The sequence below is a fragment of the Capricornis sumatraensis genome, chromosome 12 (assembly GCF_032405125.1).
Source record: "Capricornis sumatraensis isolate serow.1 chromosome 12, serow.2, whole genome shotgun sequence".
Taxonomy (NCBI): domain Eukaryota; kingdom Metazoa; phylum Chordata; class Mammalia; order Artiodactyla; family Bovidae; genus Capricornis; species Capricornis sumatraensis.
The window spans coordinates 53439434-53458820 of NC_091080.1; positions in this window are offsets into that span (position 1 = coordinate 53439434).

Here is a 19387-nt window from a genome sequence, read left to right on the forward strand (position 1 = left end):
GAACTTATTTCTTAGCTCTAATGGTATTTTTGGTGATGTCTTTAGATTTTCTCTGTATAGTTTCATTTAATCTGAAACACTGAGAGTTTTACTTCTTTTACAATTTGGATTATTTTTAATTCTATTTCTTGACTGATTGTCTTGGTGAGGGTTTCTGGTACTATGTTAAATAAATGTAGTGTAGGTGACATCCTTGTCTTGCTCCTAATATCAGAGGAAATGCTTTCAGCTTTTCATCACTGAGTGTAATGTTAACTATATATGTTCTTTATTATGTTGAGGTATATTCTTTCTAAATCCACTTTATTGAGATATTTTATCATAAATGGATGTTGAATTTTGCTAAAGGCATTTTTCTACATCTTTTGAGTTGATCATATGTTTTTTTATCCTAAATTTATTATGTAGTATATTACATTGACTGACTTTTGGATACTGAAGTATCTTTGCATCCCTGAAATAATCCCACTTGATCATGCTGTATGAACTTTTTTAATGTATTGTGAAATACAGTTTGTTTAATATTTTTTTTGAAAATTTTGTCATCTGTATTCATTAGTGATATTGGTCTGCAATTTGTTTCTTTGTGATATGATTGTCTGATTTAATATCAGGGTTATGCTGACCTTATGGGATGATTTTGGAAGCATAATAAATTCTGCAAATTTTTGAAGCAGTTTGAGAAAGATAGGTGTTAAGTTTTCAAATGTTTGGTAGAATTCACCTGTGAAGCTGTCTGATCCTGAGCCTCTGTTGGGAGTTCTTTTATTAACAGCTGAATTTCACTTTCAGTAATTGGCCTACACAACTTTACATTTCATCCTGATTAATTTTGGGGAGAATGCATACTTCAAGGAATTTCTTAAGTGATCTATGTTACTGGCATATAATTGTTTGTAATAATTTTTTATTATCCTTTGTGGTCCTGTGGTATGTGTTGTAACTTGTCCTCTTTCATTTCTGATTTTATTTTGGTCCTCTCTCTCTCTCTCTCTTTTTTTTTTTTTTTCCTTGATATGAGAATTGCTAAAGGCTTATCAGTTTTATTTGCTCTTTTAAAGGAGCAGCTCTTATTATATTGATCTTTCTATTGACTTTAAGTATCATTTTTCATTATTTCTGCTCTGAACCTTATGGTTACTTTTCTTCTAATAGCTTTGGATTTTGCTTTTTTTTTTCCTTCTCTCGTTAATTGAGAGGTAAATTTTGATTATTTTAAACTATTCTCATTTTTTAAAGAAGGCTTGTGTTGCTATTAACCACTCTTTGTTTTGTTTTGTTTTGTTTTTTCTGTGCCTCACTTTTGATAGTTTTATTTTCATTTTTACTTGTCCACAAGGTTTTTTTTTTTTTTTTAATCTCCCATTTGATTTATTCAGATTTATTGGTTACTTAGTAGCACATAATTTAAGCTCCAAGTGTTTATTTTTTGAAGTTTTTTTTTTTTTTTTGGTTATCATTGGTTTGTAGTCTCATAGCATTATGATTAGAAATTGTAAAATAATTAACCTCCAATTAAAATTAAAAAAATTAAAAAAAGAAATGATGCTTGATATGATTTCAATTTTAAATTTACTTATACTACTTCTTTATTTTATTTTTGCTAGCTTTTAGTAGAACTCTATAACTTGTGCCAGATGGCTCATCTTCTCCAGTGCTTCTCTCATAATATTCCCTGTCTCCTATTACCTTCTGCGTGCATGTGCATGCCAAGTCACTTCAGTTGTGTTTGACTCTTTGCAACCCTATGGACTGTAGCTTGGCAGGCTCCTCTGTCTATGGGATACTTCGGGCAAGAATACTGAAGTGGGTTGCCATGCCATCCTCCAGGGAATCTTTCTGACCCAGGGATTGAACCTGCAGCTCCTGCAGCTCCTGCATTGCAGGCAGACTTTTTACCACTGAGCCACCATGGAAATTGTGGCACAAAGCACAGTGGTGTGCATCTGCTTGTGCTTTTGTCTCCTCTTATCCAGTAAATACTATGACCAACACTGATCCCTTGTCTTCTCTTCTTACCATTATAATCACAAGTAATAGTATAAATAGACAAAATATGCTAAGAAATTACCAAGTGTCAAAATTATTCTAACCTTTTAATATATATTTATACCTCATTACAACTCTATGTCAGGTACTATAAATGTGGCAATTTAACAGCTCAGGAAATGAAAACACAACATGTTGAAATTATTTGCTCATGGTCACAAAAACCAAGATAAGAACAGCAGCTTCAGAGCCTGGCCTCTTAATCACTATAAATCCTGGCTGCTCATAGCTGTTCCAAGTAAATGGTTTTTCAACATTGCAAATATAATTGAAAATATAATCTATATCTTTGAAATCACACTTTAGGTTCATGAAGCATTATTTTGTTTCAAGTTAGTTTCATAATAAATTGTATATAAAAGAAAAGTCAAATAGGAATTTGAAGAATTATATAATCAATGTAGTTAATGAAGACAACTAAATTGTATGGTTTTTATTTCCAAGTACTTTAGAATACTAAATAGTGTTAGGAAAATAAGAGAGTTAAATCTTAGGCAGGTTGACAGGCAGTCCAAGGCCCCTTGTGGAGGTAAACATTCCTTTATACATTTTTTTTTTTTCCTTCGTCAGAGTAAGACAGGTTTCTTTTACACCCTATTCTGATATTGCAACAATGTATCTCACTTGAGACTTGGTCTTTCCTTCAGTTGGGAGCTGATGGTTACACACCATGTCTTACTTATGAATATGCTTTTCTTAGGCTCTATGTTAATAATTATAATTGTAACAAATCTTACCTGGGAACCTGTTTCTCAGCAACAGAATACCTCGCCCAGAGACTTGTTGCCTGAAACACTTTCCTTCTGGTTAATCTTGTAGCAAAGTTATCTCAGCATGTATGCCTTGGGAAAGGGTTTGGTGGAACTTTTACAACCTGAGGTATTATGTTCATCTTTTCTAGAAGCCAATTGGAAATTATATAATGCCCTATTTAAACTAGTGAGGTGGGTACTCTTTCTATCTCCTTCTGATTTCTATGTCAGAAGCTTTCTCTATCCTTTAATACAATCTTTGTTGCACAAAGCTCTAAGAGACTGAAACTGTGTCTTTGGTACTGGAGTGGAGTGAAATCTTCTTCAGAGGCCACAAACATGACACCAACCACCATAAGTTATCAAACATGTACTAGACTCTAACAGTAAAGTAGGAAATTATAGCATTTATTCAAGATGGGTTGAATGGGAAGACCTCACAAACATCATATTTAACCTTCATTTCACATGCTAGAAAGGTAATGATCAAAATCCTTCAAGTTAGACTTCAGCAGTACATGAACAGAGCTTCCAGATGTACAAGCTTGATTTAGAAAAAGCATAGGACACAGAGAACAAATTGCTAGCCTCCACTGGATCATAGAAAAAGCAAGATAATTCCAGAAAAAAAAAAAAAAAAAACAAAAACATCTATTTCTGCTTCATTGACTACAATAAAGCCTTTTACTGTGTGGATCACAACAAGTTGTGGAAAATTCTTGGAGATAAGAATACTTGACTACCATACCTGCCTCCTGAGAAACCTGTATGCAGGTCAAAAAGCAACAGTTATAACCAGACATAGAACAACACACTGGTTCCAAAACTGGGAAAGGAGTATGTCAAGTCTGTATATTGTAACCCTGCTTGTATACATCATGCAAAATCGAGGCTGGATGAATCACAAGCTAGAATCAAGATTTCCAGGAGAAATATCAACAACCTCAGATACACAAATGATTCCACCCTAATAGTAGAAAGCAAAGAGGAACTAAAAGACCTCTTGATGAACATGAAAGAGGAGAGTGGAAAAGCTGGCTTAAAACTCAACATTCAAAAGACTAAGATCATGGCAACTGGTCTCATCACTTCATAATAAATAGATGGGGGGAAATGGAAACAGCAATAGATTTTATTTTCTTGGGCTCCAAAATCACTGCAGATGATGACTGCAACCATGAAATTAAAAAAAAAAAAAAAAAAAACATTTGCTCCTTGCAAGATAAGGTATGATAAATCTAAACAGCATACAAAAAACAGAGACAGCATTTTGCTGACAGAGGTCCATAGACTCAAAGCTATGGTTTTCTAGTAGTCATATACAGATGTGAGAGTTGGACCATAAAAATGTCTGCGTGTTGAAGAATTGATCCTTTCAATTTGTGTTGCTGGAGAAGACCCTTGAGGTCTGCAATACAGCAAGGAGATCAAAGCAGTCAATCCTAAAGAAAATCAACCTTGAGTATTCATTGAAAGGACTGTTGCTGAAGCTCCAATACTTTGGCTACCTGATGCAAAGAGTCAACTCATTGGAAAAGACCCTGATGCTGAAAAAGATTGAGAGCAGAAGGAGAATAAAGTGGCAGATGTTGAGATGACTGGATGGCATCATCAACTCAATGGACATGAGTTTGAGCAAACTCTTAGAGATAGTGAAGATAGAGAAGCTTGACATGGTTTAGCCCACGGTTTCACAAAGAGTCAGGCACAAGTTAGTGACTGAACAACAGTATATAATGAACATACAAGAAAAGCAAAGCAAACAAAGTAATTCAAATTGACTAAAACACATGAATGGAGAAAAGGAAACTATGAAAACAAACTTCATACATAAGGAAAAGAATCTTGGCAAGTTGGAAACACTAAGGGTGTCAAGAGGAGTGATGGATATAGTTCTAGGGAAGTAGGGGATGTCAGGTTTGGAGATAAATTATGACAAGTATTTTAAGGACTCTTCTAAAGACTGAGTCCAGTATTTTTCAGAAAGAAAAACCAAAGAGTTTTCAAGCAGTCTTTACCGACATAGTTTCAATGTCTAGGTCCCTGTAAAAGCTGTCTATACTTTAAAACAAAAAGCATTTAAATATGTATGCTTGGGGGCTGCAAAGGGTCTTTTCTCTTTTTAAAAAATTAAGATATAGTCGATGTATTATGTTGTGTTAATTTTAGATGTACAGCAAAGTGATTCAGTTATGTATATACATACAGACACACATGTATTATATTTCAGATTATTTGCCCTTATAGGTTATTACAAGATACTCAATACATTTCCCTTTGCTATACATTAGGACCTTGATGTTTATTTACTTTATATATAGTAGTGTATATCTGTTAATTCTTATCTTTTAATTTATTTTTTCTCCTTTGATAACCATAAATGTGTTTTCCATGTCCATGGAATTCTTTTTTGTAAATAAATTCATCAGTGGATATTGACAAGGATAGATTTTGACTCTGCTTTGCTTATCTAGTGGTGGATACAAATGGTTACAGCATAATAGAACAACTAGAAGAGAAGATATTACACCAATTTGAATGACTGTCATTTTTTCAAATAAAGGAACATATTTTACAGCCCCTAATTTCCAACAATAGAAAGAGTAATAATCTTCTTGCAGTAATAGTTTTAACAGAAAATTAGAATGAACAAATAAAAATTTGTTGTCTAAAACGGGTAGATAAGACCATGAAGGGCTGGTTATGTGCCTTCATGAATGTTCTTACATTCACCATGAACATGGGTAGAATTAAGGGATGTCCACACTAGTTAGATTTTTCTGTTTTCCTGGAAGATGTGAGGAAGAGGGAGAGGGGAGGATGACAGTGCTCTTCCACACGTCAACATTTTTTTTTCCCCCTACTCCACACAATGGTCATATGATCAGGGCTGCAATGGCCAAGGCTGGAAGCAGGGATTGCACTTAATCAAGAAACTGGTTTTAACTTTTATGTCACAATATCAAATGTCCTAATAGGGCAGGATATGACTTCACTCCATCTGCAAAATGAGGCTGATACTGAAGAATGACTGCTAGTGAAACTGTGTATCCATAAAACTGAATTTCTCTGCTAAGTTTATGATCAACCACACTATCCAAAGCTTTTCCATTTCTTGTCCCCTGTGCTAAATGAACACAATAATGCACCAGAGTCAGATGACTAAAATTGCTATAGTTTGTAATATCATTACTGTACTAAAATTGCTGGTTTTGAAGATATCATGAATGCACAGACTCAGGTTGTTTTTCCAGGAAAAGATGAGCTAACAGACCCCACGGTCATAGGCCACCAGACAGGAGACTTGTAAAGTGTAGACATCCTGACTTCAAAATCTATAATTAAGAAATACCACAAGCAGCTATGTTCTGAGATGGACTGCATTTGGCCCATGGAATGTGTCTCTTTCTAAATAATCCACTTCAACCTAAGAAAAATTCACCTAAGGAAAAATCACTTCAGAATGATTAATTTAGCTTCTTTATTCTTCATCTTTAAAAATATCCCCAACTCAAAGACCAAGTTGGAGGAGATCTTAAGTTGTCTTTATTCCACTATTTTGCTTAGTGCCCTGAAACAAATCCTTATTTTACTCTGAATGCTCACTGTCAGAATTTGGCCTTTTGTGCCATAGGAATGCAATTGCTCTTCCAATAATTTAATCAATTGCCCTTTTGTAATGAAGCCTCCATAAAATCCCCAAAACAAAAGGTTAGGGCTTCTATGTTGGTGCATAAGTAGAGATTTAGGAGAGTGGCATTCTCAAGGAGCATGAAAGTTTCCCATGAATGATATTTTATACATACTTGCCTTATTCATCTCTTCCATCTGGCTGTTGCTGAATTATCTCCCTTTACATTGGGCACATTTGATGCACAGCTATCCATCCATAGTGCAGGTAATGACTTGGACTAGTGATTGGCATCTTGAGATGGAGAGGGTCTTAGGGACCTCCAATCTGTAGCTAGTAGGTTAGATGTGCAGATAACCTGGGCTTGTGATTGACATCTGAAGTGGAGGGCAGTCTTTCAGATTGAGCCTTCCACTTATGGAATGTGATCCTATCTCCAGATAGGTGTGAGGGAAATGTCCCACCCTCTCAAATAGGAATTAGAGGCAGAATGAATTAACTACACAGTATATCCCAATTTTCCAATTTTCAGTGGTTCACAATGTATATTATCATATTCAGAGATCTAAGAAATTCTGAATTAGGTCAACCTATTTATTTCTGTTTACCTCACAGTTTCCTAATATTATTTGCTCCTGAAATACTACCCCCTTCACATTACCAGTAACATCTCACAGAATTCTTAACTACGGACTGTACTTTAGAAGATTGTAATCTTTTCTCCATATGATAGACATTCTTTAGGAATTGTATACCCCTCAAAGTTAATTATATCTTTCAAATGTTTGACTTCACAATCCAGAATCTGTGTTTGGAGAAGAGCCGGATGACTCCAGTATCATTCTTCATTGCAATGTTTGTAAGCAGCCTTTGACACGAAAAAAGTTCTTTGCAGGAAATAATTTTCTGAAAAGGCACTCCTATGTCTTGTCACTAACCTTCAACCAGGCACCTCCATGTTCTACTCATTTCTACTGTTGTCACACCTTTCAAAACTTTTGATCACACAACACTTTGCCTGGCATTTTCTCTCATAGATTGAAGATGTAGAAAGGAAGAATAAGTAATTAACTGATGACCAAATCTCTTTCCTAGCTTCCCCTTCAGTAATCTCACAAAGAAACCATATGAACAAGATAGCATCTAAAGGCAAAGGTCCGTATAGTCAAAGCTATGGTTTTTCCACAGTCATGTACAATGTGAGAGTTGGACAATGAAGGCTGAGCACCAAAGAATTGAATCTTTTGAACTGCGGTGCTAAAGGAGACTCTTGAGAATCCCTTGGACAGCAAGGAGACAAAACCTGTCAATCTTAAGGAAATCAAACCTGAATATTCATTGGAAGGACTGATATGGAAGCTAAAGCTCGAATATTTTGATCACCTGATGTGAAGAGTCCACTCACTGGAAAAGACACTGATGCTGGGGAAGAATGAGGGCAGGAGGAGAAGGGGAGAACAGATTATGAGATGAATTAATGGCTTCACTGACTCAATGGACATGAGTTTGAGCAAACTCCAGGAGATAGTGGAGGATAAAGAAGCCTGGTGTACTGCAGTCCATGGTGTTATAAAGAGTTGGACATAATTTAATCACTTTACTTGAACAACAGCAAATAAATATTACAAAGAGTTGACAAGTCTGCATACAAGTCTACAGACAAAGGGCAATGGTGATGACCCTGACACCCTATCTCAATGATTAATTAAATTACTTCTCTAATTCCCTTAAAAAACTTCCATGGCCGGGCAGAATCTTTAGGGGTAATTTTGTGAGAACTCTGAATATGCAATGTCTCCGCAGATTGCCAACAATCTGATTAAAGCATATTTCTTTTCTACCAACATTTTTAGTATTGATTTTATAAGGGGGAAGTAGCAGAACCTGATTTAATAATATGTTCATGATATGTTCCCCATGTCTGCTTTCACATGGTTGTGTTCAGTAGTTTAATGGGTACTAAGTCTATTCAATAATCTCGAATATGCAGATGACACCACACTTATAGCAGAAAGTGAAGAAGAACTAAAGAGCCTCTTGATGAAAGTGAAAGAGGAGCATGAAAAAGTTGGCTGAACATTCAGAAAACTAAGATCATGGCATCTGGTCCCATCACTTCATGGTAAATATATGATGATACAATGGAAACAGTGACAGACTTTATTTTGGGGGGCTCCAACATCACTGCAGATGGTGACTGCAGCCATGAAACTGAAAGATGCTCGCTCCTCAGAAGAAAAGTTATGACCAACCTAGAGAGCATATTAAAAAGCGGAGACATTACTTTGCCAACAAAATTGTCTAATCAGTTATGGATTTTCCAGTAGTCATGTATGGATGTGAGAGCTGGACTGCAAAGAAACATGAGCACTTAAGAATTGATGCTTTTTAACAGTGGTGCTGGGGAAGATTCTTGAGAGTCCCTTGGACAGCAAGGAGATCCAACCAGTCCATCCTAAAGGAAATCAGTCCTGAATATTCATTGGAAGGACTGATGCTGAAGCTGAAACTGCAATACTTTGGCCACCTGATATGAAGAACTGACTCACTGGAAAAGACCCTGATGCTGGGAAAGATTGACAGCAGGAGGAGAAGGGGACAACAGAGAATGAGACGGTTGGATGGCATTGCCAACTCAATGGACATGAGTTTGAGTAAGCTCCGGGAGTTAGTGTTGGACAGGGAAGCTTGGCATGCTGCAGTCCATGGGGTTGCAAAGAGTTAGACACGACTGAGGGACTGAACTGAATTAAATTTAAGTCTATTCAGGAGATTAGAGAAAGATATGGGTCATGGAGGTAATATTATCTTCTTCAAATTTAGTAAAATATTTATGTAACTACCTTCTCAACAAGAGGAAGAATAAGAATTAATTATTGTCTACTTTCATGCTTGCTTTGTAATCTCTGTCACATCAAAGGCAGAGCAAGCACATTTAAATAAGAGAGATTGGTACCATGGGTACTTTTTACTGATCTAGTTGCTAAATGAAAAACAAGTAACACATTTTTAGGACATATGAAAAGTAATGGATTAAGAGAATATCATTACAGAAAAAAAAAATTTATGTGAAATAAAATAATTATCAGTTTTCAAAACTACTTTAAATTCTGTAGGTCAACATATATCAGATCCATGGAAAATGAAGAATGAATTCAAAGAGAAATGTATATACAAAACAGAAAGACTTGAATTGCAAACAGTTTAATCAAATATTTTTCTCCAAATGAACTGTTGATTTGTGCATATTAGGCAAAGGATCCTTTTAAAATATGAGGGAGGTATTTCACCTTTAAAAAAAATTAAATTACTGTTGATTTAATTTAATCTAGGTTTCTAGATGAATAGTTTCTTAGCTCTCTATACCAAAAACCTGTAAAATAAAAATCTTTAGTGTTCTGCAGCACTAAAACAGAAGATTGGTTCAAAATTGGGAAAGGAGTAAGTCAAGGCTGTATATTGTCACCCTGCTTATTTAACTTATATGCAGAGTACATTATGCAAAATGCTGGGCTGAATGAAGCATAAGCTGGAATCAAGGTTTCAGGGAGAAATATCAGTAATCTCAGGTATGAAGATGACACCACCCCTATGGAAGAAAGGAAAGAGAAACTAAAGAGCTTCTTGATGAAAGTGAAATAGGACACTGACGAAGCTAGCTTAAAGCTCAACATTCAAAAAAAGAAGACCATGGCATCTGGTCCCGTCACTTCATGGCAAATAGGTGGGAAAACAATGGAAACAGTGACAGACTTTATTTTCATGGACTCTAGAAGCCTCTAGAAAAGAATCCTTCTTCACTTCTTCCTTCTGATAATTGCTAGAAATCCCTGATATCCTTTGTCTCTTAGTTCCATCACCTGAATCTCTGTCTGAATCATTCATGGCCTTTTTCTCTGTGTTCTCTTTGTATCTCTATACCCAAATCTCCCTTTCCTTTCTCTATGAAGATATGAGTTAATGAATTGAGGGTTCACTCTAAACCAGTAGGCCCTCATTTTGATTAAATATGGAAAGGCCCAATTTCCAAAGATGAAATTTCTGGTGGACGTGAATTTTGGGGTGGCATAATGGTGACAATGGTAGAAAGGTTGATATGACACTCTTGACCTTTGGGATCCCTGGATGGCCAACTATGATTTTCTTAAGGACAAGGTAGTTGAGCAGGTACTGAGTGTATTTATTGGCTCCTATAATAAAGAAACTTAAAATATGGGGAAACAGAAGATTGATGACAATTATCACAGTGCAAATAACAATTCTTAATCCAGTTTCCAGACCTGAAACATTCCTCATACCTAAGTGCTTTTTATTGAGGAGAGACAAGGGACTTTTTGAAAAATAGGAATTTAATGCTATAATATGTATGTCCTAAGTTCCTTCAGTCATGTCCGACTCTGCAGCAATATGGACTGTAGCCTGCCAGGCTTCTCTGTTCATGTGATTTTCTAGGCAATACTGAAGTGGGTAGCCATTTCCTACTCCAGGGGATCTTCCTGATACAGGGATAAAACACACATGTCTTACTTCTCCTGCATTGGCAGGAGAATTCTTTACCACTAGCACCACCATAGTAGTAATTATTCAAGTATATCTCAAAGATATATTTCAGTTCAGTTCAGTTCAATCACTCAATCATGTCCGACTCTTTGTGACCCCATGGACTGGAGCACACCAGGCTTCCCTGTCCATCATCAACTCCCAGAGTTTACTCAAACTTGTGTCCATTGGGTTGGTGATGCCATCCAACCATCTCATCCTCTGTCATCCACTTCTCCTGTCGCCTTCAATCTTTCCCAGCATCAGGGTCTTTTCAAATGAGTCAGCTCTTCACATCAGGTGGCCAAAGTATTGGAGTTTCAGCTTCAATATCAGTCCTTCCAATGCATATTCAGGACTGATTTCCTTTAGGATGGACTAGTTGGACCTCCTTAAAATCTAAGGGACTCTCAGGAGTTTCTCAAACACCACAGTTCAAAAGCATCAATTCTTAAGTACTCAGCTTTCCTTATAGTCCAACTCTCACATTCATATATGATTACTAGAAACACCATAGCCTTGAGTAGATGGACTGTATCAAAGTTATTCATTGGAAAGACTGATGCTAAAGCTGAAGCTCCGATGCTTTGGCCACCTAATGCAATGAGCAGACTCATTAGAAAGATCCTGATGCTGGGAGAGATTGAGGGCGGGAGGAGTAGGAGACAACAGAGGATGAGATGGTTGGATGACATCACTGACTCAATAGACATGAGTTTGAGCAAATTCTGGGGATACTGAAGGGCAGGGAAGCCTGGCAGGCTTCAGTCCATGGGTTCACAAAGAGCTGGACACAACTTAGTGACTGAACAGCAGTCTCAAAGAAATTTATGGCCATTCACCAGAGCAATTGTATACTGGAGAAAGAGAAATACATAAATAGTTCAAGGTTTGATCAGTATACTTTGGGCTGTTATTGACTAGGGACCCTTATTTAGAGTGAAAGTCTTAAATTCCATATACTAAGTGAAGTACTACTCCAAGTCCATCTCACAGTGTGTAAAATGGCCCTTGATACTGTAGTCTACATAACCAAGAGAACAGCTAATCTTATGGAAATTTGGGATGGACACTTAAAGTCATATTTAAAGGCTCATATGATATCTTTGTCATTTGGGAAATGTTCTTTGAGATGAAAAGTGTACTAGGGCTCAACAAACAGTACAGGCTGATTCATCTCATTCCATAGAATAGATAGATTTGAGAATCCAAGGGGAAGTAGAAGGGACATTTTACAATCATTATCAGAGAATCATATATGGAACATCTATTTTTTCTTTCAGTAAATGTATGCTTTGCTTGCTTAAATGTCCTTATCTCTGCAAGTCATTTTTCCTCAAGGGAAAAACAGTAGGTTGAAGCTATGGCTACTGCCTGGTCACTTTGAGATTCTTATGCTAGGAAACCAAAGAGTTACTATCCTACCTGAAGGAACTGATTATTCTACTATATAAAGCATAGAGAAAAACAATGTCTAGAACTCATGAAATTGGTGTCCCCAGGCCTCATGATAACTGAAAATGAATGATTTTGTCAGTTATGTCTTCACATGGACAGAAGCTTCAATCCTATGATGGTAGTAACTAAGACCAGCAAAACTACTGGGTGTGGATTAGTGGAGTCTAGGAAAGTTGTGGTAGACATTTCTGCATTTGAACCAAGTTAAGCAGTGAGCATTTTGGACATCTTATAAATGTTCTGCTTTGTTTTGTTTTAAGAAAATTGACAAGTCAAAAATTTGAATAATTGTCGGAGACAGTGGTCCTGCCACGACGGTTTGGGTGTAAAGAATCCATCAGCAATACAGGAGACAGAGGAGATATGGGTTTGATCCCAGGGTTGGGAAGATCCCCTAGAGGAGGAAATGGAAACCCACACCAGTATTCTTGCCTGAAAAATTCCATGGACATAGGAACCTAGTGGGCTATAGTCTAAAGTGTTGCAAAGAGTTGAACACAGCTGAGCATCCAAGCATACACACACAGAAGGAGAGAGTAAAGTTAACTTGCTATACAAGTAGATATGTGTGATACAACTTGTGCATTTTATAAGATAGGAAAATGTGGCCTTGTTATATTACTTCTAAAGTGATATAAAGAGGAAAAACTCACTGTAATGTTGCTATTATCTAACTACCATTCGGCAACATACGAGATAAATAAATTTATGCCAAATATTTGAATATTTCTGAAAGTAGAAGACATGCTAAAAAAGTTTGGAAACGCACAATGAATAGAGGCTGCAGAATCGTATATTCTAGGAAAAGAAGGAACAGAAAAATACTCTCCCGAGTTCCTGTAACTCTCAGAGTCTTCAGAAAAAGATGAAATTCTCTAAGAATAACAGCAGCAATGGACCCTTTATGAAGTTAACATTGACTTCCATCTCTTCACAATACCATTTTTGGGGTAGTGACAAGTAACAAAGACAGCCAGACTAAATCAAACCTATACCCAGACCATTCCACCATTGATATGTGTCTAGTTTTTAAAATCTTTGCCATGCCCTTTTTTTCCTTTCCTGCCCACATCAGAGGAGATGAACCCAGAAGCAGAAGAGAGTAGAACAGAAATATCCACAAAAGACAGAGCTCCAATGCACTCATCTCCACTGTAAAGATTGAAAGAACTGATCCTACCTCTTTTTTACTCCAAATTTCTGGGTCTCAAACAACCAATCAGTTGTTGGTTGCAAAAAGCTGATATATAACTTAGATTGATTTTTTTTTTAATTTTTATTTTTACTTTATTTTACTTTACAATACTGTATTGGTTTTGCCATACATTGACATGAATCCATGACGGGTATACATGAGTTCCCAAACATGAACCCCCCTCCCACCCCATATCATCTCTCTGGATCATCCCCGTGCACCAGCCCCAAGCATCCTGTATCCTGCATCAAACATAGACTGGTGATTCGATTCTTACATGATAGTATACATGTGTCAAAAGAAAAATGAATTAAAAGAAATGAGGACAATCTCAGAGACCTCCAGGACAATATGAAATACTCCAATATTCAAACTATAGGAGTCCCAGAAGAAGAAGACGAAAAGAAAGACCATGAGAAAATCCTTGAGGAGATAATAGTTGAAAACTTCCCTAAAATTGGGAAGGAAATAATCACCCAAGTCCTAGAAACACAGAGAGTTCCAAATAGGATAAACCCAAGGGGAAACACCCCAAGACACATATTAATCAAATTAGCAAATATCAAACACAAAGAACACATATTAAAAGCAGCAAGGGAAAAACAATAAATAACACACAAGGGGATTCCCATAAGGATAACAGCTGATCTTTCAATAGAAACTCTTCAGGCCAGGAGGGAATGGGAAGACATACTTAAAGTGATGAAAGAAAATAACCTACATCCCAGATTACTGTACCCAGCAAGGATCTTATTCAAATATGAAGGAGAAATCAAAAGCTTTACAGACAAGCAAAAGCTGAGAGAATTCAGCACCACCAAACCAGCTTTCCAACAAATGCTAAAGGATATTCTCTAGACAGGAAACACAAAAAGGGTGTATAAACCTGAACCCAAAACAATAAAGTAAATGGCAACAGGATCATACTTATCAATAATTACCTTAAACATAAATGGGTTGAATGCCCCAACCAAAAGGCAAAGACTGGCTGAATGGATACAAAAACAAGACCCCTATATATGCTGCCTACAAGAGACCCACCACAAAACTAGACCAAATTTTAACTGGAGATTTAAGTACAGGGCTATCCCGAGATGAATAACAGAAAGTGTATAGAAGATGTCATATACTCTTATAATTAAGGAATTTATTAATAATTATAAAAGTGAGATTATATGTTATCCACTTGGAATTAAATGAAAAAAAATTAAGAAACAAAAAATAAAACATGTTTAAACTTACTCATATTTATAAGGGCAATGCCAAAGCTTTTCCAAACTACCACAAAATTTCACTCATTTCACATGCTAGCAAGGCAATGCTCAAAATCCTTCAAGTTAGGCTCCAGTAGTACATGAACTGAGAACTTCCAAATGTACAAGTTGGATTTAGAAAACAGAGAGGAACCAAAGATCAAAATGCCAATATCCATTGGATCATAGAAAAGCAAGGGAATGCCAGAAAAACATCTACTTCTATTTCATTGACAACGCTAAAGCCTTTGACTGTGTGAATTACAACCAACTATGGCAAATGCTTAAAGAGTTGGGAATACCAGACTACCTTACCTGCCCCCTGAGAAACCTGTATGGAGATCCAGAAGCAACCATTAGAACAAGACATGGAAAAATGGACTGGTTCAAAACTGGGAAACGACTACGTCAAGGTATGTATATTGTCACCCCGTTTATTTAACTTATAAGCAGAGTATATTATGTGAAATACTGGGCTGGATGAAGCTCAAGCTGGAATCAAGATTGCCAAGAGAAATATCAATAACGTCATTTATGCAGATGGCATCACCCTAATGACAGAAAGTGAAAAATAATTTAAAAAGCAAAGAACACCTTGATGAAGATGAAAGGGGAGAGTGAAAAAGTTGGCTTAAAACTCAACATTCAAAAAACTAAGGTCATGGCATTCAGTATCATCATTTCATGACAAACAAATGGGGAAAAAAAGTGGAAATAGTGACAGACTTTATTTTCTTGGGCTCCCCAAATCACTGTAGATGGTGAGTGCAGCTATGAAATTAAAAGATGCTTGCTCCTTGGAAGGAAAGCCATAATAAACCAAGACAGCATATCAAAAATCAGAGACATCATATTGCTGACAAAGGTCAGTTATAATCAAAGCTATGATTTTTTCAGTATTCATTTATAGATGTGAGAGTTGGACCATAAAGAAAACTGAGCACTGAATAATTGATACTTTCAAACTGTAGTGATGGAGAAGACTCTTGAGAGTCCCCTGGACAGCAAGGAGATCAAACCAGTCAATCCTGTAAGAAATCAACCCTGAATATTCGTTGGAAAGACTGATGCTGAAGCTGAAGCTCCAATACTTTGGCCTACTGATGTGAAGAGCTGACTCATTGAAAAAGATCCTGATGCTGGTTAAGTTGAGGGCAGGAAGAAATAGGGGTAACAGAAGATGACATGGTTGGATGGCATAATTGACTCAATGGACATGAGTTTGAGCAAACTCTGGGAGATAATGGAGGACAAGGAAGCCTGTCATGCTGCAGACCATGTGGTCACAAAGAGTTGGACACTACTGAGTGACTGAACAACAACACAAACACGCTGAATCTGCATTGTTCAATCAGCCAGTCACACACCTAAAAATGAAAAGGCTGTGAAACAGATATCAGAAGACTCTACACCTATTATTTTTATGAGTAAAAATAGTGATAAGTAAGGCATATTTATTTGACTAGTACAATGTAACCTGCATCACTTGTTAAAGGTTGTCATTGTTAGGATTCTCTCAAGACACTACCCTTGGCCCTTCCCTATCCCAGATTACACATTTGCAGATTCAGGCAAGGACTGATGAAAAACATTTTAAAAAGAGAAATCTCAAAAAAAAAAAAAAAAAGAAAAAGAAAAGAAAAGAAAAGAAAAATCTCCAGAAAGTTCCAAAGAGCAAAATTTGCCATAGTTTACATAGCATTTGAATTATACTTACAACTCTTTAGTTAGTATTGTATTAGGTATTCTAAGTGACCTGTAGATGATTTGAAATATATGAGAGAATTTCCATACATTATATGCAAATATCTTTTTGTTTGAAAACTTTTTATTTAAAAACTTCAGCCTTTTCGGATTTTGGTGTTCCTTTAAAGCCTAGAACCTATCCCCTGCAGATACTAAAACAACTGTAGTTTAAATGCGAGTAACTTATTGAGAGTTAATCCTGTGTTACAGGATATGAGCAGTGAGACTTAAAAGGGAAAGAAACCTATTCTCCCACCTTATCCTCCACCCTTTATTTGACACCCAGAGAATTATGGTCAGCTATTTACAACTCTGAGAACTCACTCTGTTCTACATTTTTCCTAGTCCTTAAGAATAAGAAAAAAAAAAAAAAAAAGCAAAGAGGAGTGCTAGATATATGGTAAGGGTAACAGAGTTAGGCTGCCTCCTAACAAGTTGTTCTAGTTTTGTACTACTGGTATCAATACATCCCCCAAATTACTGGTTTATAACAAGAAGAGTCATTTTTTTTGCTTACATATCTGCAACTTGATCAGGGCTTTGTGGGAATTCTATCTCTGTTATATTTCTAATCAGCAAGAGTGCCTGGGCTGGGGCTGGAAGATGAACTTTCAAAGAGGCCAATCAACATGACTAGAATGTCGGTGCTGGTCACTAGCTGGGTGCTCAGCTGAAGGACTGGCATGAGTTCCCTGACACAGGAGGGTTTCCATGGAGCTGTCTGGGTTTCACACAGCATGGTAGCTTAGGTTAGCACAACATGACTTCCCTCATATTCCACTGGTCAAAATAATAACACAGTTCTGGGATATTCAGAACTGTAGAAGGAACATAGAACGTTCTGTTTTTGTGGAAGGAGAGAGAGAGATTTTGATACTGCAATAAGCCCAGAGGTAGATGCCCAGTTTTTTTGTGCTCTCTTTTAAATGAAGGATGAGACCTTAATCTACCTTAGTCCTCAGTGGAGTAACACTTCAGAAGCCCTAAGCAACAATAATTTTTCAACCATTTAAATGTATTTGCCCTAGTTTAAAAGGGACAGAGTCATTTCATGAGCTGTGTTAAAACTATTTCAACTTTATCTGTATGTTTTATCCCTTACAAATCCTTTTGGTCCACATTAGATTCATTGTTTTAAGAAATTTATAATCCTCAGAATTCAATTATCTATAGAAAAAAAATAAAAGAGGTATAAAAGGAAATACCTTTAAGCTCTCAATATACTTCAGCAAATCAAAATTTTGCTTTATGATGCAGCTATCAGCTAAATCAGACCTATCAGTTTGAATTTCTTCATGCCCTGCTCTTTTCACTTGACTGCCCTGTCTTACTGTGTTTTCAAATCATGACTGATACGTTCCACCTTTTTGACAGCTTCCTTTGTCACTAGTAAGGCTCGAATCTAATACTGAACATTGATATGACCAAGGGGACACTCATTTGTCAAGAAAATACCCTAAACTGGAGTTTTCTTGTTTGTGTGCTTAAATATGTTTTATCAGATGGTTTTTCCTGTCTTCTTCCTAGGGAGAGAAATAGCCTTGTGTAGACAAGTCTCTGTGTCTGAATAAAAACAGGATTAGTTAGAGGGGAAATCATTTGTGTGCTGAAATGAATTCCTCTCTGTAACTTTATTTTGAACTCTATTACCAATATTCCTCACAAATACAAAGTTAGACAGCTGAGTTTCATATCATTTTTTTGTACAGTTCTTTTTATTTTATTTTTTTTTAATTTTAAAATCTTTAATTCTTACATGTGTTCCCAAACATGAAACCCCCTCCCACCTCCCTCCCCATAACATCTCTGTGGGTCATCCCCATGCACCAGCCCCAAGCATGCTGTATCCTGCGTCAGACATAGACTGGCGATTCAATTCTTACATGATAGTATACATGATAGAATGCCATTCTCCCAAATCATCCCACCCTCTCCCTCTCTCTCTGAGTCCAAAAGTCCGTTATACACCGCTGTGTCTTTTTTCCTGTCTTGCATACAGGGTCGTCATTGCCATCTTTCTAAATTCCATATATATGTGTTAGTATACTGTATTGGTGTTTTTCTTTCTGGCTTACTTCACTCTGTATAATCGGCTCCAGTTTCATCCATCTCATCAGAACTGATTCAAATGAATTCTTTTTAACGGCTGAGTAATACTCCATTGTGTACATGTACCAAAGCTTTCTTATCCATTCATCTGCTGATGGACATCTAGGTTGTTTCCATGTCCTGGCTATTATAAACAGTGCTGGGATGAACATTGGGGTACACGCGTCTCTTTCAATTCTGGTTTCCTTGGTGTGTATGCCCAGCAGTGGGATTGCTGGGTCATAAGGTAGTTCTATTTGCAATTTTTTAAGGAATCTCCACACTGTTCTCCATAGTGGCTGTACTAGTTTGCATTCCCACCAACAGTGTAGGAGGGTTCCCTTTTCTCCACACCCTCTACAGCATTTATTGCTTGCAGATTTTTGGATCGCAGACATTCTGACTGGTGTGAAGTGGTACCTCATTGTGGTTTTGATTTGCATTTCTCTGATAATGAGTGATGTTGAGCATCTTTTCATGTGTTTGTTAGCCATCCGTATGTCTTCTTTGGAGAAATGTCTATTTAGTTCTTTGGCCCATTTTTTGATTGGGTCGTTTATTTTTCTGGAATTGAGCTGCATAAGTTGCTTGTATATTTTTGAGATTAGTTGTTTGTCAGTTGCTTCATTTGCTATTATTTTCTCCCATTCAGAAGGCTGTCTTTTCACCTTGCGTA